The sequence below is a fragment of the Oryctolagus cuniculus genome, chromosome 2 (assembly GCF_964237555.1).
Source record: "Oryctolagus cuniculus chromosome 2, mOryCun1.1, whole genome shotgun sequence".
Lineage (NCBI taxonomy): Eukaryota > Metazoa > Chordata > Mammalia > Lagomorpha > Leporidae > Oryctolagus > Oryctolagus cuniculus.
Genome location: NC_091433.1, coordinates 116093956 through 116116105, shown reverse-complemented (window position 1 = coordinate 116116105; position 22150 = coordinate 116093956). Strand labels below are relative to the sequence as shown.

The 22150-nt window shown below is 44.4% G+C and overlaps 1 non-coding gene across 1 annotated transcript; it reads right to left on the bottom strand.

Annotated features, from left to right (window-relative positions):
- Window positions 1–18539: 18539 nt before the first annotated feature.
- LOC127490434 (small nucleolar RNA SNORA73 family) lies at window positions 18540–18742 on the bottom strand. The gene has a single exon (XR_007918385.1). It is a non-coding gene; the product is annotated as a small nucleolar RNA SNORA73 family (small nucleolar RNA).
- Between the last annotated feature and the right edge of the window lie 3408 nt (window positions 18743–22150).

Sequence of the window (22150 nt, the reverse complement as noted above, 5' to 3'; positions counted from 1 at the left end):
TGGATGGAAGACCTTTATCTCTGTCTGTCTGTCTGTCTCTCTCTCTCTCTCTTTCTGCCTCTCCCTCTCTCTTTGTGTAACTCTGACTTTCAAGTAAGTAAATAAATCTTTAAAAAAAGATTTCTAACTTTACTCATCCTAAACAAAAATAAACTCAAAATGGATCAAAGATCTAAATTTAAAACCAAAATCTATGAAACTATTAGAAGAAAACATTTTAAGACATTGGCACAGGCAACAAAAGAAAAAACAGGATTAATATCAAGCTAAGAAGCTTCTACACAGCAAAGACAACAAGGAAGAAGACAGCCAACATAATGCAAAAAAAATTTGCAAACTATTCATGTGACAATTTTAAGGAACTCAGAAAACTCCACAACAAAATAACCAGCAATTCAGTTAAGAAACGGGAAAAGGATCTGAATAGATATTCCTCAAAAGAAGAAATACAAATGTCTAACAAATACATGAAAAATGCTCACTAGCCATCAGGGAAATGCAAATCAAAACCACAATGAGGCATCATCTCACACCAGTTAGAATGAGAATTGTCAAAAAACCAAAAAGTAACAAATCCTGGAGAAGACATGGAGAAAAGGGAACCCTTATACCCTGTTGATGGAATGTAAGTTAGTATAGACATTATGGAGAACAGTATAAGGTTTCCTCAAATCCCCCCACTCCTTGAAATATAGATCTATTACATGACCCAGTAGTCCAACTTCTGGTTGTATTTCTAAAGGAAATGAAGGTGACATATGAAAGATAAACTTGCACTTCCATGTTCATTGCTGCTCTATTCATAGTAGCCAAGATTCGGACTCTACCTGGGTGGCCATCAGTGGATGAACGGATAAAGAAAATGTGTAGCTATACACAGTGGATTATTCTTCTTCTATCAAAAGAACATTTGCAGCAAAATGAATGGAACTGGGGATAATCATGCTAAGTAAAAATAAGCCAGATACAGAAAGACAAATATTGCATATTCTTTATCTTATGTGGAAATAAAAATAATGGTAACATATATATTCAGTCTGAATTTAAGAGCATGATTACTCGCAACTGGGAAAGGTGTGTGGGGAAGGTTGAATAAGGGGTGAAGGTAACAGGTTCTGGTGTTTTGCGGCCGAGTGGGTGACTTTCGCTCATGGTGATGCATAATCTGTATAAAAGAGTAGCTGGTAGGTTCCAAACACAAAGGAAAGGTAAGGAAACGGAACGGTTGCCTGGCTGTCATAGTCAGTTTAAGTTATGTATATGGTCTCATTGTATCCCTTGAAATATGTACATATCAAATGTTAATATAAAATTCAAAAATACATCTTTAAAAAGGGTGGCAACAATGCAAGTATCCATTTATAGGGGACTGGTTAAGTGAACCTTGGCATAACCAGCCCAAGGCAGCTCTAAAAGGAGAGATCAACAAATTACAATGTTAAATGAAAAAAGCAGGAAAATAAGAATAAGAATTTTTAAAAACTTATTTATATTTCCATAATGGATGCGCATGCTCCCTCCTCCCTCCCTGAAAAATGAATCAAAGTAGTTATACTGGGGGATGTGGTGAGATTTGGATCTGTAAGGGAGTAAGACTTTTCAATGTCTACCTTTTTTTTTTTTTTTATATAATTTTTTTTTTTTTTTTTTTTGACAGGCAGAGTGGACAGTGAGAGAGAGAGACAGAGAGAGAAAGGTCTTCCTTTTGCCGCTGGTTCACCCTCCAATGGCCGCCGCTGCAGCCGGCACACCGCGCTGATCCGATGGCAGGAGCCAGGAGCCAGGTGCTTTTCCTGGTCTCCCATGGGGTGCAGGGCCCAAGCACCTGGGCCATCCTCCACTGCACTCCCTGGCCACAGCAGAGGGCTGGCCTGGAAGAGGGGCAACCGGGACAGAATCCGGCGCCCCGACCGGGACTAGAACCCGGTGTGCCGGCGCCGCAAGGCGGAGGATTAGCCTAGTGAGCCACGGCGCCGGCTTCAATGTCTACCTTTTAATGTTAAGGGTTAGGCCGGCGCCGCGGCTCACTAGGCTAATCCTCCGCCTTGCGGCGCCGGCACACCGGGTTCTAGTCCCGGTCGGGGCGCCGGATTCTGTCCCGGTTGCCCCTCTTCCAGGCCAGCCCTCTGCTGTGGCCAGGGAGTGCAGTGGAGGATGGCCCAGGTGCTTGGGCCCTGCACCCCATGGGAGACCAGGAAAAGCACCTGGCTCCTGGCTCCTGCCATCGGATCAGCGCGGTGTGCCGGCCGCAGCGCGCTGGCCGCGGCGGCCATTGGAGGGTGAACCAACGGCAAGGGAAGACCTTTCTCTCTCTGTCTCTCTCTCTCACTGTCCACTCTGCCTGTCAAAAAATAAAAATAAAAAAAAAATAAAAAAATAAAAAAAAAATGTTAAGGGTTAAAGCACTGCTGGTATCCCATCTGGGTTCGGTTCAAGTCCCAGCTGCAGTACTTCTGATTCAGCTCCCTGCTAATGCACCTGGGAAAGCAGAGGAAGTTGGCCCAAGTCCTTGGGCTCCTGCCACCCACGTGGAAGTTCCAGGCTCCTGGTTTCAGCCTGGCTTAGTACTCGCAGTTGCAGCGATTTGAGGAGTGAACCAGTTCATGGACAATCTCTCTCTCTCTCCTCTCTCTCTCTCTCTGTAATTCTGCCTTTTAAATAAATAATGAATAACTCTTATAAATAATGCTCACTTATTTTCTATATAAACTAAAATTTAATTTAATAAAGAAATATAAAACTACACAAAGGATTGAAAAGCATTGGAAACTATATGATAACCATGTAACTTTTTTTGACTTTTTAAAGATCTATTTATTTATTTGAAAGTCACAGTTATAGAGAAGGAGAGGCAGAGAGGGAGGGGGAGGGGGAAGGAGAGGGGTAGAGGGAGAAGGAGAGGGAGAGGGATCTTTCATCTGCTGGTTCACTCCCTAAATGGCCATAACAGTCAGAACAGTCAGGGCTGGGACTGACCAAAGCTAGGAACCAAGAGCTTCATCCAAGTCTCCCATGTGGGTTAAGGGACCCAAGCACTTGGATCATTTTCTGCAGCTTTCCCAGGTGCAGTAGCAGAGAGCTGGATCAGAAGTGGAGCAGATGGGACTTGAACCAGTGCCCGGGATGCCAGCACTGTAGGCGGCAGCTTTACCTGCTATACCACAGCATCAGCCCCAAACTATTTAACTTTTAAGTTATTATTTAAATATCTTTAAAAGACAACTTACTTTTTTTAACAAAAATATTTATTTATTTATTTATTTATTTATTTATCTGAAAGAGTGACAGAGAGAGGGGGAGAGACAGACACACACACACAGAGATCTATTGGTTCACTCCCCATTTGGCCACAATACCCAGGTCTGGGCTAGGCCACGGCAAGGAGCCAAGAACTCCATCTAGGTCTTCACATGGGTGTCAGGAGCCCAAGGACTTGGGCCAACTTCTGCTTTTGCAGCACATTAGCAGGAAGCAGGATCAGAAGTGGAGTAGCAGGACTCAAACTGACACTCCTATATGGGATGCTGGTGTTGTGAGAAGTGACTTAACTTGCAGTGCCACAATGCTGGCCCCAACAAAGCTTACTTTTTAAATGAAAATAATGATGAAATAATTTTTAAAAATGCATTATGTGATTTAAACCACACACATCAGTAAAATGTGTAACACTACATATATTAAAAGGAAAATAAGAGAATATTATAAACATCTTTATTTCAATGAATTCAGCAACTTAGACTTGGTCAACTTCCTTGAATGAAACAAATTATCAAAGTTATTCAAGAAGAATTAGATGATCTGAAGAATTTTACAGCTATTAAATCCATTGAATTCATAGTTTAAAATCTTTCCATGGAGGGGCCGGCACTGTGGCTCAGCAGGTTAATGCCCTGGCCTGAAGCGCCAGTATCCCACATGGGTACAGGTTCGAGATCCGGCTGCTCCATTTCCTGTCCAGCTCTCTGCTATGGCCTGGGAAAGCAGTAGAAGATGGCCTAAGTCCTTGGGCCACTGCAACTGCGTGGGAGACCCGGAGGAGGCTCCTGGCTCCTGGCTTCGGATCAGCATAGCTCTGGCCATTGCGGCCAACTGGGGAGTGAACCATCAGATGGAAGACCTCTCTCTCTCTCTCTCTCTCTCTCTCTCTCTCTGCCTCTCCTCTCTCTGTGTAACACTGACTTTCAAATAAATAAATAAATCTTAAAAAAAAAAAAAAGCTTTCCATGGAGAAAACTCTAGGCCCAGATGATTTCTCTGGTGAATTTTACCAAAGAGTTAGGGAGGAAATGATATTGGGATTATTCAAACTCTTCTCTGATATCTAAACCAAAGACTATAGGGGAAGAAAACTGAAAAATGGTCCCTATGAACATATATGCAAACATTCTAAACAAAACCTTAGCAAAGCAAATCCAACAGTACTTACAAAGGGTAATCTATTGTGAGCAAATGATGTTTATCCCAGGAATTCAAGTTGCTTTACTTATTTATCAATATTTATTTTATTTATCTGGAAGACAGAGAGAGGGAGAGAGAGATCTTCCGTCCCTTACTTCACTCCCCAGAGGCCATAACGGTTGGGGCTGGGCCAGGCTGAAGCCAGGAGCCAGAATTCTACTGGGTCTCTCACTTGGGTGGTAGGAGTCCATGCACTTGGGCCATCTTTTGCTACCTTCCCAGGCATAGTAGCAGGAAGCTGGATCCAAAGCGCAGGGGATGCCAGCGTCAGAGACTGACGATCAGGGTCTTTTTTAACATTCAAAACTCAGTCAATGTTATTTATCATATCGACAAACTAGAAAGGGAAAGCTATATGACCATCTCAATAGAGGCAGGAGAAACGGATCTGATTAAAAACTCCTCGAAAATGAGAAATAGAAGGGAATTTCCTCAACTAGATACAAGGGCATCCAAAAACCCTACATCCACCATCACATTTGAGGGTGAGTGACTGAGTGCTTATCTGTCTACTCGTCATTATGCTAGAGATTCTAGCCAGCGCCATAAGCAAGAAAAAGAACTAAAGAGCATCCAGAAGGAAGTAAAATTGTTTTTGTCTTTGGGATGACATGATATTCCAAGTAGAGAATCTAATAGTCTTCCAATTCTATTGTGGGTTTAGAAAAAGTGATCTTCCTAAGTTTGTAAGACACAAGATCAGTATAAAAAATCAATTCTATATGCCTTTTAAACAAATAACAACAGTTAAAGAAGATACTTGGTTGGCAAATAAACACCTTAAACAGTGTTCCACATCATTACACACAGAGAGATCCCTTAGGAAAATACAAATTAAAATCACAAGAAGATACCAATACGTAGTCACTAAGATGGCTAGAATTTTAAAAATTCATCATTCCTTGTGTTGCAAATGATGCAGAGGGTTCACAGCCCTCACACACTGCTTGTGAGAATGTAAAACGGTATGTTCACTTTGGAAAAAAACTTTTTCCAGTTTCTACAAAAAGTTAAACATATGCCTGCATGAAACCCAGCCATTCCACTCCTGTGTATTTTTCCCAGAGAAAAGAAACTATATATCCACACAAAGACTTGTACCCAATGTGCACAGCAACTTCATTGGTGATACCTATGTAGTGACTTACTGAAAATTCACACCCACTTGTAGGCAGGTGAGGTATCCCCATCTTCCCAGGTATTGTTAGGAAATGGGGGAGAGAAATGCTAGGTTAGCCACTTGCACTTGCACCACGGGGGCTAATGCTTCAAAGTGGGTTGTGAATTTCAACCTGAATAATACCTATAACGTACATTGTGTGATGCCACGCTCGCTGCATATATTCAGCAGCATGGCTGCTGATGACGAAGATGATAATGATTTTACACTGTACGATAGTCCGAAACCAGGAGACGGAGGCTAGAATTGAGAGAATCTAGGATACACGGGAATCTTTACCATATTCTGCCATATGTCTTACAGAAGTTAAATATAGGCAGCACTTTTTGTAAGGAAGCAGTACTGAATTTTCTGCAGGGAGTGAGGTCTGCAGACTTCATTCCTTTCACAAACAGATTTGCTGAATTAGGGCCCAGCGATTGCATCAGGGCCTCCAGCTGTCCGGGTATGAAAATGAGAAGGTTTCTGAAAACATATCTCCTTTTGTCAGAAGAGGAGACCCTGGCTGGCGCTGTGGCGTAGCTGATACAGCTGCCCCTTTGTGGCCGGCTTCTCACGCAGGCGCCAGTTCGTGTCACAGTTGTCCCACTTCCAGCCTGAGAAAAGCAGTGTTTGGGTCACTGCCACCCACGTGAGAGACCCGGATGAAGCCCATGGTTCCTGGCTTCAGCCTGGCTCAGTCCTGGCTCTTGGGACCATCTGGGGAGTACACCAGTGGATGGAACACCTCTCTGTCTCTCCCCCTCTCTCTGTAACTCTGACTTTCAAATAAATAAATAAATTTTTTATGTGTCAAAAGAAGAGACCTACAGTGTAGCCCTCTAATTTTAGTGCATCTGGGGAAGCAGGTGACTGTTTATTGCATGGCAGGGCCATTCATTGTTCACGGGAGGCCATTTTCCATCTAGCAATCAGCATCATTTAGTGTTATCATTCGATTGCCAAGTAATTAGTGATTTTCAGAGAAAAACAGGAAAGCATGAGCAAGCAAGAAGACAATATAGAAACTTTATAATTAACGTCCTCATGGGTATATTTCCAGAACTTTTCCCATACCCTTTTTAAAAAAAAAATAGATTTATTTTATTTATTTATTTGAAAGTCAGAGTTACAGAGAGAGGAGAGGCAGAGGTCTTCCATCTGCTGGTTCACTCCCCAACTGGCCACAATGGCCGGAGTTGCACTGATCCGAAGCCAGGAGCCAGGAGCTTCTTCCGGGTCTCCCATGCGGGTGCAGGGGCCCAAGGACTTGGGCCATCTTCCACTGCTTTCCCGGGCCATAGCAGAGAGCTGGATCAGAAGTGGAGCAGCCGGCTCTCGAACCAGTGCCCATACGGGATGCTGACGCTGCAACTCAAGGCGTTAACCAGCTGAGCCACAGCGCTGCCTATGCCCATATCCTTTTTTTTTTGTTTTGTTTTTGTTTTTGTTTTTTTGACAGGCAGAGTGGACAGTGAGAGAGAGAGACAGAGAGAAAGGTCTTCCTTTTGCCGTTGGTTCACCCTCCAATGGCCGCTGCGGCCGGCGCACTGCGGCCGGCGCACCGCGCTGATCCGATGGCAGGAGCCAGGAGCCAGGTGCTTTTCCTGGTCTCCCATGGGGTGCAGGGCCCAAGCACCTGGGCCATCCTCCACTGCACTCCCTGGCCACAGCAGAGGGCTGGCCTGGAAGAGGGGCAACCGGGACAGAATCCGGCGCCCCGACCGGGACTAGAACCCGGTGTGCCGGCGCCGCTAGGCGGAGGATTAGCCTAGTGAGCCACGGCGCTGGCCCCCATATCCTTTTAAAGAGAAACATGTAAGTAGTGTTTTGCAAATTGCTTTTCATACACTTGGCAATATAATCAGAAAATGTTTGCATTTTAGTTGACATTTTCCTACAATATAATTGATTGTTGTATAGCTATACTATTTATCTATTTTTTTAATGTTTATTTTAAAGTCAGAGTTACCGAGAGAGAGAGAGATCTTCCAACCACTAGTTCATGCCCTAAATGGCCACAACAGCCCGGGCTGGGGCAGGCTGAAGCCAGGAACCAGGAGCTTCATCTCTGGTCTCTCACATGGGTGGCAGGGGCCCAAACACTTGGGCCATTCTCCACTGCTTTTCCCAGGCCATTAGCAGGGAGATGGATTGCAAGTGGAACAGCTGGGACACCAGCCAGCACGTAGGGAATGCTATACCCACTGTGCCACAATGCGAGTCCACTATTATCTACTTAACTAAGCTCCTAATCTGAGATTCCAACTAGGCTTTTCAGACCATCTTTGATTCTATGACATGATTTTTAAAAAAAGATTTATTTACTTATTCGTTTGAAAGACTGAATGACAGAGACAGAGAGATCTTCCACCTATGGGTTCACTCTTCAAATGGCTGCAATGGCCAGGGCTCAGCAAAGATAAAGCCAGGAGCCAGAAACTCTATCCTGGTCTCCAATGTAGGTGGCAAGGGTCCAGATACTTGGGCCATCCTCTGCTGCTTTCCCAGGTGCATTTGCAGGGAGCTGGATGGGAAGTGGAGCAGCCAGGACATGAACTGGCACCCATGTGGGATACTGGTGGTGCAGTCCGTGGCTTTAACCTGCTGAGCCACAGCGCTAGCCCCTAGGAGAAATTCTTCAGAAGAGGAACTACCTGGTCAAAGGGTAGGAATATTTTAAAGATTTTTTTTATCCATTTTCCAATTGCCCTTCAAAGAAGTTCTATAACTCTTACTGTTGGTGCACCTAATGTTGCTTTAAGGTAAACTCCATAAAGACAGAGTATGATGAACTCATGTATGATTAACGTGTCCCTTTCTATTTGTGAGCAGCCGAGTACAATGTGAACGGGACTGCTCTGTCCACCTAAGTTGGGATGAGGATAGGCAGCTCTGGGTTACTGGGGTAAGGCAGATGGATTTCTTCAGAGTTGGGGAGCAGGAGCTGTGAACCCAAGACAAAAATAGAAGAAACAGAATAAAGGAGACGCCTACTCAAGGAAAGACGAAGCAATCAATAGTGTATTTTTTTTTTGACGGCTGGTCTTGTAAAATTGTTTTTCTGAACGCAATTTTTAAAGGATGTAGGGGCTTTAAGGAGGTCAGTCCAAGGCTGGAGGGAAAGGTGCCAGGAGGGGGTTGCAGGGTCAGGAGCCAGGGGAAAAGAGGCCCTAGGAGGTCTGGGTTGAGAATCTAAGGACCAGCCTCGGGCTGCACTTCACATTCACCCAGTGCCCTTCTGTGGGGAGGAGGTGGGCGGTACTGGGGCTGCTGCGCCAGCCTTGTGCTTAACTATCTCCCACCTTCTGTGAGTGGAGGGCTGCACCCAGAAACCACCTGCCTTTTTCATCCACTAAAGCTGTGCACACAGGCAAATCGTAACTTATACAAAGGATGAAACAATTCATAGAATTCCTAAGTAGGAGTGTGCTGCAGGGTTTTATAACTAGGACAGAATGTTGGGCATGGCCTAAAACCTCCATTACAGCATGGCGCCTGGCGGATGTTCGAGGGGCGTGTCTGAGGCTGCCGAGGTTAAGCTACGTAAGATCAGACCACCGGCAGGGATAGGTCCACTTTGGTTCCGGACACGTGGACAGTGCGTGATCCCTATACTTAAGATGCCCCTGTGCGTGGTCCATCCACGCCTGCATGACCTTTTCGCTAATTGGCTCCCCTACTGTGCATGTCTTTTGTAAGCCTTATAAGCCTGTACGCTTCCTCAATAAAGTAGTTCGTGCTTTGACAGAACTTACGGGTGCTTGCAGTGTGCTTGATCTGTCGAACACCTCTCCCGTTCGCCTTGTCTGGGAGTGCTTGTACTGTTCCCTGCCGGTCAGGGGCCAGCCTCAGGCTTAAGACCCCAACAAGTGTGCCTCAGGATTTTATAACTAGGACAGAGGAAAGCCTATCAGAAAAAGCCTAGCATCAGACTTAGAAAGCATAGGGAATGCTGGTGGCACATGCTAGTGATAGAGTGGTGGGCACTGGTCATAGACCCAGGGAGAACATGCAGAGTGAGGAAGACAAAAGGACCAAGGCAAAACCCAGGGAGGGCTGAATCTCTGGGTATGGGTAGGGCCAGAGAAGGAGAGAAATGAATGGCAGGAAACAAAGGAAGAAACCAGCAGTATGGTCATTGGCTGGGGAAGGGAAGAGACAGGGAGGCCACCTGTGCCCTGTGTTAACATACGTGAGGTTTCCTTAAGGAAAAGGGATTGCTCTGTATAATATGTATATAACAGATATTTGTACTACCTAAGGGGTAAGACAAAACCCAGTAGGTGAAGATGCAGATAAGGGAATCTGGTTAGCTCAACATAGAGTAGTAGTTGGTATTCTTTTAAATTAGTTTGTTTTTCATCAAAACATACTAATTGCACCTGCTTATGGGGGTACAATCTGATCTTTCTGTACTATGAGTAGTTAGTGTTTTGTCTATCAGGATGTCTTCACTGCCAAGCTTCTCCTGTTAATAACCTAGCTCTTGGTTTTGGAATGGGCAAGGACCCAGATTAAGACAATAATATTATCCCATCCTTCTGGTCATAGTGACTGGTCCAAGGATGGGCACATGAACCCTGCTAGAACAATCAGAATCCTTATCCAAATATTTTCTAAATAGATGGTTTCCTTCCTTCCTTCCTTCCTTCCTTCCTTCCTTTCTTTCTTTCTTTCTTTCTTTCTTTCTTTCTTTCTTTCTTTCTTTCTTTCTTTCTTTCTTTCTTTCTTCCTTTTTTTTTAGATTTTATTTACTTGAGAGGTAGAGCTACAGACAGAGACAGGGAGACAGAGAGAGAGAGGTCTTCTATCTGTTGGCTCACTCCCCAAATGGCCACAATGGCTGGAGCTGGGCCAATCCGAAGCCAGGAGCTAATCTTCCAGGTCTCCCATGTGGGTGCAGGGGCCCAAGCACTTGGGCCATCCTCCATTGCATTCTCAGGCCATAGCAGAGAGCTGGGTTGGAAGAGGAGCAGCTGGGACTGGAATCAGCGCCCATATGGGATGCAGGTGCCACAGGCGGAGGCTTAACCTGCCATGCCACAGCGCTGGCCTCTGGATGGTTTTCTTTTCTTCCCTTTTGGTCACTGAATTTTCTGGCTGTGGGCCCAGAACTGTTTTGGGACATGCACTCTGCTGGACCAGGAGAGGCCATCTGAGGGAGAAGGACTTCATCACAAGCTTTCATAACATGGATTAGTTATGGGGCACCTGATTAGAGAACACGATCTGTGACACAACTGCTATCATTACAACCTCATCAAGAACTAAAAGTAGAACAGGACGAACACATTTGGAAAAGCAACACCAGCTGCAACGCCCACGTGACTTCGTGCTTTGTTTATCAAAGCAGTGAGTGAGAAAGCTGATAAAATGTGCACAGGTTGTGCTAACGATGAGAGTGGTGGGGACAGCGAAAGAAGAACTATTGCTCTTGAGAAGAGCCGTGTGTAACATAGAAATAAAAGACAATGACAAACCTAGTGTCAGACTAGGGTAATATTAAACGATGAGAAGCATAGGCAAAATAGAATAAAATGCTTTTTGGCAAGAACAGGAAGAATCTTCTAGGAGAATAAAGAGATCAAGGAAGGGTCTTATTTAAATTAAATCTATTAGGGACTGGTGCTGTCCCGCGCTGTGGTGTAGCAGGTAAAGCCTCTGCCTGTAGTGCCAGCATCCCATATGGGCACTGGTTAGAGTTCTGGCTGTTCCACTTCCAATCCAGCTCTCTGCTATGGCCTTGGGAAGCAGTAGAAGATGGCCCAAGTTCTTGGGCCCCTGCACCCGCGTGGGAGACCCGAAAGAAGCTCCTTGCTCCTGGCTTCGGATTGGCCCAGCTCTGGCTGTTGCGGCCATCTGGAGAGTGAACCAGTGGATAGAAGACTTCTCTCTCTCCACCTCTCCTTCTCTCTCTCTTACTTTCAAGTAAATAAATCTTAAAAAACAAACAAACAAACAAACAAACAAAAAAACCAAGAAGTAATCCTCATTAGAAAGTGACTTCAGAAAGGATAACTTTAAAAAAAATTAATTAAATCTATTAGATTACCCATGGAAACTGTCATGTTTTTAGATCAAATAGTGGGCTACAATTAAATTAGTGATGGAGATGGAATAGAAAAGTATCTTAGACCAAGGGCAGTAAACATAAGTAAAAGCATGGATAGGTCAGAACAGAATAGGTACAGTATGCTACTGTTTGTGTAAAAGGGGAAGCAAAGGGCATAGTATTGACTTGTATAAATTTTAAAAGTTTCTGGATGTGCAGAAGAAATATTAGTGATTGACAGGAGTAATACAGAATCCAGGTGAATGGGAGACAAGAGTGGAGGGAACATTTGCTGGAGTTTGCTATATTAAACTAGTGTTTAATTCCAAGAGAGGATTAGGTGGCCCAACTAGTGGGTATTAAACCTTGCAGAACGTTGAATGCCTTACTACAGGGATTATACTTTCATTTTTGGTACTGCAGAAACACTCAAATCTTACTTTTTAAAATGGTTTATTTATTTGAAAGGCAGAGTTACGGGGTTGGGGGGGGGAGATATGCACAGAGAGAGAGAGAGAGAGAGATCTTCTATTTACTGGTTCACTTCCAAAATGGCTGCAAAGGCCAGGAGTGGGCCAGGCCAAAGCCAGGGGCCAGGTGCTTCTTCCAGGTCTCCCATGTATATGTGCTGGCGAAGCGAGCACTCCAGGTCACCCATGTAGGCGCAGAGCCCCAACCACTTGGACCATCTTCTACTGCTTTTCCCAGGCCATTAGGAGGGAGTTGGATTGGAAGTGGAGGCAGCCAGGATATGAACCACTGTCCATATGGGATGTCAGCATCTCAGGTGGTGGCTTAACCTGCTATGCCACAATGCCAGTGCTAACACTATCAAATTTTAAACATAAGAATGACCTGATAGTATCTTCATGGAAGGAGTAAGGAGTACCTGTGCAGCACTGCAGTGCAGGAAATGTTACATTCCTTTGAGTTCCAAAATAAAATCAAATTGGCTTTGGCTCCCATTTTCCAGAGCTGACAAAATAAAACACAATTTCACTGGCCTTGTGGAGGGGAGTTCTCCAGCCCCCACCAACCCTAGCAGAATTTGATGCATTCTGAGAGCTTATGGGCGTCCTAAAGAAGACTCTTTCAGCCTGTGGTCTGAATTTGGCTGTTTCTTCCTACCCTGCGGGTAGGGCCAGCTCTGCAACTGCAGGCCTCAGTGCAAAATGAAAATGCAGAACACTTTAGTTAAAAAAAAAAAGTCATTAAAATGTCCAAGATGACTACAGCTGAGCATTAAGCCAAAGGTAGGATCCCGCTGAGCACTGAGCCCTGCATGGATCACAGGCCCATGAAGCTGGCCCTACCTTGAAAATAGGTAACCCAGCAACTACATTTTCCCAAGGCATGGTGACCATTGCCTGCGCCCTGGGCTTTTCCTGACCCCCACCAGCTGTAACTGAGCTGGCTCCAGAGCACGGCTGTCTCGCTTCCTGGGACCCCCCCTCAGTTTTCTGGTCATCAAAGCCTGAAATAACGACTTGGGTACAAGACTATTTGAGAAGTTGGCCCAGGAGCAGGAACAATAGGTTGTAAATGAAGGCAAGAGAGCCAGGCAATGTATGTGTGACAGGTGTACATATGCGAGAGCTGGCTGCTGCTGCAGCAGGAGGGGACACGGCAAGAATTTAAAGGTGTGGGGAGCAACTGGGACTAGACTGTTACTCGAATTAAGACTTATTCTATGCATCTGCTCTCCCACAATATGGCGCTGAGAAGGGAGAAACAGCTTCTACACAGCTGCCTCCAGTTCAACCAATAAACTGTAGGACCTGCTCCTGATTGGAGGAGAGCAGCGTACTCAGCGTGTGGGTAGCAGAGTTGGGATTGGTGGAAGAGGACTATAAAGGAGGAGAGAGACAACATGCACCAGGAACATCTAAGGGGAACATCCGGATAACATCTGAGCAGCCCCCGAGAGGGCTGGCCGGCGGTGTGCCGCTCCCCTGCGGAAGTGGGGAATGTGGCAGGGGGAACCGCCCTTCCACGGAGGTGGAAGGGTCGGTAGCCAACCCGGGAAGAACCAGCAGCAAACCCGGGGAGGGCAGAGCAGACAAAAGAACAGCGCAGGGTCCTGTGTCGTTCCTCCACGAAGAGGGGGAGCGACATAATGGTGCCGTGACTCGGATATGAAGCCTAGGCAGGGTCTAGTGTCGTTCCTCCATGAAGAGGGGGAGCAACAAAAGGGTTTGAAGAGGTGCACAAGGGGGATTCCTTACAATGCTTCCCTAACTTTAGTATGGGTGCAAACCACATAGGGACATCATTAAAGTTGCAGATTCCTACTCGTTAGGCTGGGGTGCATTTCTACACACTTCCCAGCACTGCCAGTCTGCAGACCACATTTTGAGCGGGAACCATTGCACCATAACCATGGTCTCAACCCTTAGCCTCTCCACCTGACTTTCCAAAGGTTTGGACTTGGTCCCTAACCCTTCAGCCCCAGAGCCCTGGCTTCAAAGAACAGGGAAGGAAACAAAGAGATCCCTTTCTGTCTAGAAGACAGAGCCTAAAAGACACATGGTACTCAATTTCCTCACCAGGTTATCTGCACAGGTCTGCTTTGTGAATGTACTACAGGTGGCAGTCTGAGGCATGAAAAGGAACCGTGGAGGGATGACAGTGGATCAAGGCCGACCTGGGAGGCTCCTGGAGGTCAGGATAGAAGCAGCCAGAAGAGACTTTTCCCAGGTCAATTCACGGGCTGAGGAAGCCAACTGGATGCTATCAGGAGAGTGAGAAGGAATGAAGCCAACTCCAGAGTTTCCACCCTGGATGATCCCACAATGATGAGGGTACAGTGACCAAGAGGGGCAGAGACAGCAGCTAACTTTTAAGAGCTATACATCTTTATGTCTCAAAGAAGAACTAGGCATCTATTAGGCAAGAAGAAATCAGAATAAAATGGTTAAAAAAAGAGACCCCAATAATGTGTATCATACTCATGTAAAGCACAAAGTTTTCAGAAGTAAGTCAGCAGCCGGCGCCACGGCTCACTAGGCTAATCCTCCGCCTGCGGCGCCGGCACACCGGGTTCTAGTCCCGGTCGGGGTGCCAGATTCTGTCCTGGTTGCCCCTTTTCCAGGCCAGCTCTCTACTGTGCCCAGGGAGTGCAGTGGAAGATGGCCCAAATTCTTGGGCCCTGCACCCCATGGGAGACCAGGAGAAGTACCTGGCTCCTGCCATCGGATCAGTGCGCTGCGCCGGCTGCAGCGCGCTGGCAGCGGTGGCCATTGGAGGGTGACCCAACGGCAAAGGAAGACCTTTCTCTCTGTCTCTCTCTCTCACTGTCCACTCTGCCTGTCAAAAAAAAAAAAAAAAAAAAAAGTAAGTCAGGACAGATTTATTGAGTGGAAGAAACCTGAAACCACGGAGTAGGGAGACCCGTTTTGGCAGCATAGGACAATGCTACTTCAAGTTCTAGGTGAAACAAAAGCTTTTGCTTGTAGACAAGTAGGTAGTATTTTCTTGTATAACCGACTGTGGAAAATCCTTCAAAAAGTTTTTGTGTGAAGCTTCCAGGAAAGCTTATCTGGTCCTTGGCGTGTCTGCTGTCACTAAATCTGGAACCCGACACGCTGGAGTTACTCTTCTGGTGTTTTTTTATGAGCACTGCTTGCACACAAAATAGTCTTCTGTGTTCCCATTTAATGTGGTCAAATGAACATATTTTGGTATGTAAGATTTTTTTCTTAGTTCATAAAAATTTTACTGACCATTTTGTGGGGAGAAAGTCATATAAAACACCTTGCTGCAGTTCCCCCTCCCTCCTTGGCTTCTCTCCAAAAGTTATCAGTGTATTTACATATGATTTACATGTTCATGTGGGGACTGGCTATGAATCACTGTGAATCATGGATGAGACTGTGGTCACATATTCCTCGTAGCCTTATTCATGGCCCCCTGTGCAATGTGACCCAGAGGTGCAGTCTGTTGCCTTTCCTCTTGAATTTCTGTTGGCCCTGTGACTGGCCTTGATCAACAGATTGCCCTTTTGCAATGTTGCCACCATCACAGGAAAAAGTTCAGACTAGCCTTCTTGTTATGACGGACCATGGGAAAGAGAAAGGCCCAGACATCAAACACCAGACTAAACAGCCAGCACCAAACACCAGACCTAAGAGCAAGTCCTTCTTACACCATCCAACCCAAGGCCACCACCAGATGACTGCAGTGACACTGGGAAGTAACCTAGGTAGGCAAACCAAAGAACTATCCTGCTGGGCCCAGCCCAAATTGCGAACAGAATTGTGAACAAATAAAGGATGGTTGTTTTAAGCCACTAAGTTTTAAGTAGTTAGTACATAGTAATAAATAATTGATATCATTTGATATCTGATACTTGCATTCTGATTTTGGAACTTACATTATTTTTGATATAATTTTTCACATACTTGGAAAAGTTGCCAGATAATTTTAAAAGACTTTATGTAGGTCTATTATATTACTTTACTTAAAACTTTCTGCAATAATTGGACATTTGGTTTGTTTACAGGTTTTCATTTTTATATATAATGTTGTATTAAACATCTTTGTGCAAGTGGTTTCTACATTTTTTCCTGTTATTGGAAAATTTTCTTACCAAAAATGGCATTAGTGGGAGAAAAGATGTCAGAGTTAATGCACATTATATATTGCCTGATATTTTCAAAAGATTGCTTTCAATTTATAGCATACCCAGCAGTGTACCTAACTCCCCACACCTACTCAGCAAACTTTCAAAAATTTATCCATTTTTGTGAAATCAGCAGACAAAAGAGCTATCTGTAGCCCCATGTTCATTACAGCTCAATTCACAATAGCTAAGATATGGAATCAACCCAGATGTCAATCAACTGAAGACTGGATAAAGAAATTATGGTTTATATACACTTTGGAACACTACTCAGCAGTTAAAAAAAAATGAAATCCTGTCTTTGCAACAAAATGGATGCACTAGGAAACCATTATGCTTAGTGAAATAAGCAAGTCCCCAAAAGACAGATACCATATGTTATCCCTGATCTGTGGTAACTAATAGAGTACCTAAAATGTAATGTATAGGAGTGATATTGACATTTTAAGATTTGATGATTGTTTATAGCCACTGTCTCTACTGTTGAGGAACAGTGCATTTTTTTTATACTATTTGATTAACTCTTAACTGAGTGTAGGGTTAAACTTTTGAGTATAAAGTTAACTGAAAATAGATCTTTGTAAAAATTAAGAGTGGGAATAGGAGAGGGAGGAGGGAGAAGGGTGGGAACGTTGGCAGGAGGGAAGGTAGGGTGGGAAGTACTACTATGTTCCTAAATCTGTGTATGAAACTTGAATACCTTAAATAAAATATAAAAACAAACAAACAAAAAAACAAAAAAAATTATCCATTTTTTAATGAAAGTGTGCTATGGTCTCAATATTTATTTCCTCCTGTACTCCCACAAAATTCATATGTGAAATCCTAATCCCCAAGATTATCAGCACGTGGGGTCTTTGGGAGGTGATGAGGTCATGAGGACACAGCCCTTGTGAACTGGATTTGTAGCCCTCTTACAAGAGGCCAAAGGCAGGCCTCTTTCCCTTTTTGCTACGTGCAGAGACAGGGAGAGGATGGCTGTCTGCGAGGAAGCCGCCCTCACCAGAAAATGAGTCTGCCAGTACCTTGATCTTGGACTTTCCAGCCTCTAGAACTGTGGGAATAAATTCCTGCTGTTCACAATCCATCCAGTTCATGGTGTTTTTTTATAGAAATCGACTATGACAAGGTATATATAGCAAAGGGTACAAACTTTACAGCTTGATTAATATTTACAAATATGAGGGAGCTTCAAAAACATGCAAGGACTTCAAAATTGGTTTTGCAAAAAATTAATTTCTAAATTCTATTTTCCATGAACATATTAGAAAATATTAAATATGGATATATATATTTGAGGTTTATCCATATTAATTCATGTAGATCACAACAACTCTGATATATTGTAGCTGCTGTTTGGTTTTTCATTGTATAAAAATGACACAATTAATCCATTCTCTAATTTTGATCCCACTATTTCATTATTGCAAGAAACCAACAAGTGAAAAAAAATTGTTATGATGATGACTTCCACATTAAAACACTGTGTATCCTGGGGTGGGCGTTTGGTGTGATGGTTAAGGCTCCACCTAGGACTCCTGCATCCCACAGCAGAGTCCAGCTGTGCTTCTGCTCCCAGCTTCCTGCTAACAGGCAGGAGGTAGCAGATGATGGGTCGAGTATTTGGGTTCCTGACACCTATGTGGGAGTTCTGGAATGAGTTCTAAGCTCCTGGTTTCAACCTGGCCCAGTCCCACTCTGCTGTCATGAGTGTCGAGAGTAACCCAGTGTAGGAAAGGTTTCTCTGTCTTTTTCTGTATACTTTTGCAATCTCCTGCCGTTAAGTGCCCTCTGCCATATGCCATATGCCATACAGCAAGAAGGCCCTCACCAGATGCAAGCACCTTAATAATGCCATGAAATGAATAAACTTCTATTGTTTACAAAGTATCCACTTTGTGGTATTCTGTTATAGCAATATAACATGGGCAAAAATAACCATAATGTATAATTGTTTTTTCATTGTTGGATTTGAGTTGCTAATATTTTGTTGGGAAATTTTACACCTATGTTCAAGAGAGATATCAGTTTGTATTGTTTTGTTTGTTTGTTTGTTTTGTTTTTGCTTTTTTTATATCTTTGGCTTTAATATTAGGATAATTCTGGCCTCAACGAAGAAATGTTCTTTCTCTTTTTTCCTTCTGTTTTCTGGAAGAGACTATAGAGATAATGGTATACTTTCTTCCTTAAACTTTAGTAGAATTCATAAGTGAATTCTTTTTTTTTTTTTTTTTTTTTCATGCTTAGACTGTTTCCTGCATGGTTTGTCTCCCCAGTCATTGTCCACAGGACTCTGGGAAGCTGTAGGAATATGCAGGCACAGACTTGAGGCCCGCTTCTTCTCCAACAGCGTGGGAAGGGACTGTACATCATCGGGCAGAGCCCTGTGCTCCCCTATGCCACCTGGACAGAGCCCGGGGAGAGTGACCTCCCAGGGTGTCCACGTTGGAACATAAGTGAATTCTAGGTCTGGTGCATTCTGCTTCAGAAGATTATTATTTATTCAGTTTCTTTAATAGATGTCTGTTCAGATTACCCAGATTTCCTGTTTCTTTTGGCAGACTGTATCTTTTTAAGGAATCAGCCTATTTCATCTAAGTTATCAAATTTATTGATTATAATTATTTGTAATAGTCCTTTTTTTTTTTTTTTTTTTTTTGACAGGCAGAGTGGACAGTGAGAGAGACAGAGAGAAAGGTCTTCCTTTTTGCCGTTGGTTCACCCTCCAATGGCCGCTGCGGCCGGCGCGCTGCGGCCGGCGCGCTGCGGCCGGCGCACCGCGCTGATCCGATGGCAGGAGCCAGGAGCCAGGTGCTTTTCCTGGTCTCCCATGGGGTGCAGGGCCCAAGCACCTGGGCCATCCTCCACTGCACTCCCTGGCCACAGCAGAGGGCTGGCCTGGAAGAGGGGCAACCGGGACAGAATCCAGCGCCCCGACCGGGACTAGAACCCGGTGTGCCGGCGCCGCTAGGCGGAGGATTAGCCTAGTGAGCCGCGGCGCCAGCCTAATAGTCCTTTATTACCCTTTTCATGTTCATGGGATCAAGAGTGATATCCTTCCTTCATTTCTGCTATTAGTAATGTGTAGCGTCTCTTATTCTTGGTGAGCCTAACTAGATGTTTATAATTGCACTGATATTTGCAAAGAACCAGCTTTAGTTTCATTGATTCTTTTTCTATTGATATCCTCTGTTCAATTTCGATGTTTGCTGCCCACATTTTTATAAGTTATCTTCTTCTGCTTAATTTTAATAAAATTTTCTCTTTTTTTCCCCTAGTACCCTAAGGTGGAAGCTTAGATTATTAATTTTATATCTTCTTCTTTTCCAAAACATGCATTTATAGTGGTATAATTTCAGTCTAAGGGCCAGTGCTGTCACGTAGTGGGTTAAGCCACTACCTGCAGTGCTGGCATCCCATATGGGCACCAGTTTGAGTTCTGGCTGCTCCACTTCCGATCCAGCTCTCTGCTGTGGCCTGGGAAAGCAGAAGATGGCGCAAGTCCTTGGGCCCTTGTACCTGCAAGGGAGATCTGGAAGAAGCTCCTGGCTCCTGGCTCCTGGCTCCTGGCTCCTGGCTCCTGGCTTCGAATCAGCCCAGCTCTGGCCATTGCAGCCATTTGGGGGAATAAACCAGCAGATGGAAGATCTCTCTCTCTCTCTCTCTCTCTCTCTCTCTCTGTCTCTTCTTTCTCTGTAACTCTGCTCTTCAAATAAATAAATAAATCTTTAAAGCAGTTCAAAATATGATAAGTATCAATCCAACTTTATTAATAATTTTAATTGTGAATGATATAAGTATTAAAAGACAGAAATTATGAAAGTATATTATTTTATTTTATTAAAGATGTATTTATAGGGGCCGGCGCCATGGCGCAGTAGGTTAATCCTCCGCCTGCGGCGTCAGCATCTCATATGGGTGCTGGTTCTAGTCCTGGCCACTCCTCTTCCAATCCAGCTCTCTGCTGTGGCCTGGGAAAGCATTAGAAGATGGTTCAAGTGCTTGGGCCCCTGCATCCACATGGGAGACTGGGAAGGAAGCTCCTGGCTCCTAGCTTCCGATCGGCACAGCTCTGGCCGTTGCAGCCATCTGGGGAGTGAACCAACGGAAGGAAGACCTCTCTCTCTGTCTCTCCCTCTCACTGTCTGTAACTCTACCTCTCAAATAAATAAATAAAATCTTTTAAAAAATGTATTTAAACATTTAAAGAGTTACACAGAGAGAGGGAGAGAACTTCCATCCGCTGGTTTACTCTCCAAATGGCTACAACGGCAAGGGCTGTACCAGGCCGAAGCCAGGAGCTTCTTCCAGGTCTCCTGTGTTGGTGGCAGGGCTCAAACACCTTGGCCATCTTCCCTGCATTTCTCAGGGTATTAGAGAGAGCTGAATAGGCAGTGGAGCAGCCAGGATTTGAACCAGCACCCACATGTGATGCTGGCACATCGCTGACGGCTTAACATGCTATGCATGATGCCAGTCTCCAGAGCTTACATATTTTTTTAAAAAAGGAGAGAGTATTTAGTCTCACAGTTAAGCTTCCCCCACCCCAACATCCTACATCAGAGTACCTGGGTCCAATGCTCTCCTGCAGCTCCTGATTCCAGCTTCCTATGAAGGCAGACTCTAGAAGTGTCTAGTGTCTAGTGATGACAGCTCAAGTAATTGGGTTCCTGTCACCCTCATGGGAGACCTGGACTGGGTTCCAGGATCCCTGCTTTGGCCCTGGTCCAATCCCTGCCATTGTGGGCACTTGGGAAGTGAACAAGTAGATCCTCTCTCTCTCTCCATCTTAAGTAAATAAAGAATTAATTAAAAAAAATAAGATCCAACCAAATTTTGTTTAAAAGAAACACATTTTAAATATAAAGACACAGATTAAAAGCAAAGAGATGGAAAATTATATAACATGTAAATACTAGTCAAAAGGAGGCCGGAGCACTACATTCATTTTAGACAAAGAAAACTTCAAGGAAAAATTTCCAGGAAAAAGAGGAGCAATATACAAAAAAATCTCAAAAAAAACCACATAAGGGTCTTTAATGTGTGTGGTCCTGACAACAAAATGTCAAATACAGTATGAGAAGAAAAAACTGATAGACCTGCAAGAAAAATGGAAGAATGCACTATTGTACTCAGACTTCAGCACCCCTTCCTCAGTGACTGACAGATCTGGCAGGCATAAAATCAGTAATTACAGAGTTGAACTGAACAGTACTGTCAATCAACTGATCTAACTGACATTTATAGAATCTTTCATCCAGTAGAATATATGTTCTTCTCAAGCTCACATGGGACACTGAGCAAGAGAAACCATGTTCTGGGTCAAGAATAGAGGTCAACCTAGTATGCTATCAGATGACAATAGGATTAAACTAGCAATCAGTAACAGAAAGATATCCGGAAAATCCCAAAATGTTTGGAAGTTAAATAATACACTTTTTTTTTTTTTTTTGACAGGCAGAGTGGACAGTGAGAGAGAGAGAGACAGAGAGAAAGGTCTTCCTTTGCTGTTGGTTCACCCTCCAATGGCCGCCGCGGATCTGATGGCAGGAGACAGGTGCTTATCCTGGTCTCCCATGGGGTGCAGGGCCCAAGCACTTGGGCCATCCTCCACTGCACTCCCAGGCCACAGCAGAGAGCTGGCCTGGAAGAGAGGCAACTGGGACAGAATCCGGCGCCCCGACCAGGACTAGAACCCGGTGTGCCGGCGCCGCAAGGCGGAGGATTAGCCTAGTGAGCCGCGGCGCTGGCCTATAATACACTTCTAAACAAAAAATGGTCAAAGATGAAGTCTCAGGAGATGAGCAATTTTAAAATATTTTGAACTCAATAAAAATTAAAATACAACTGGGTTGGA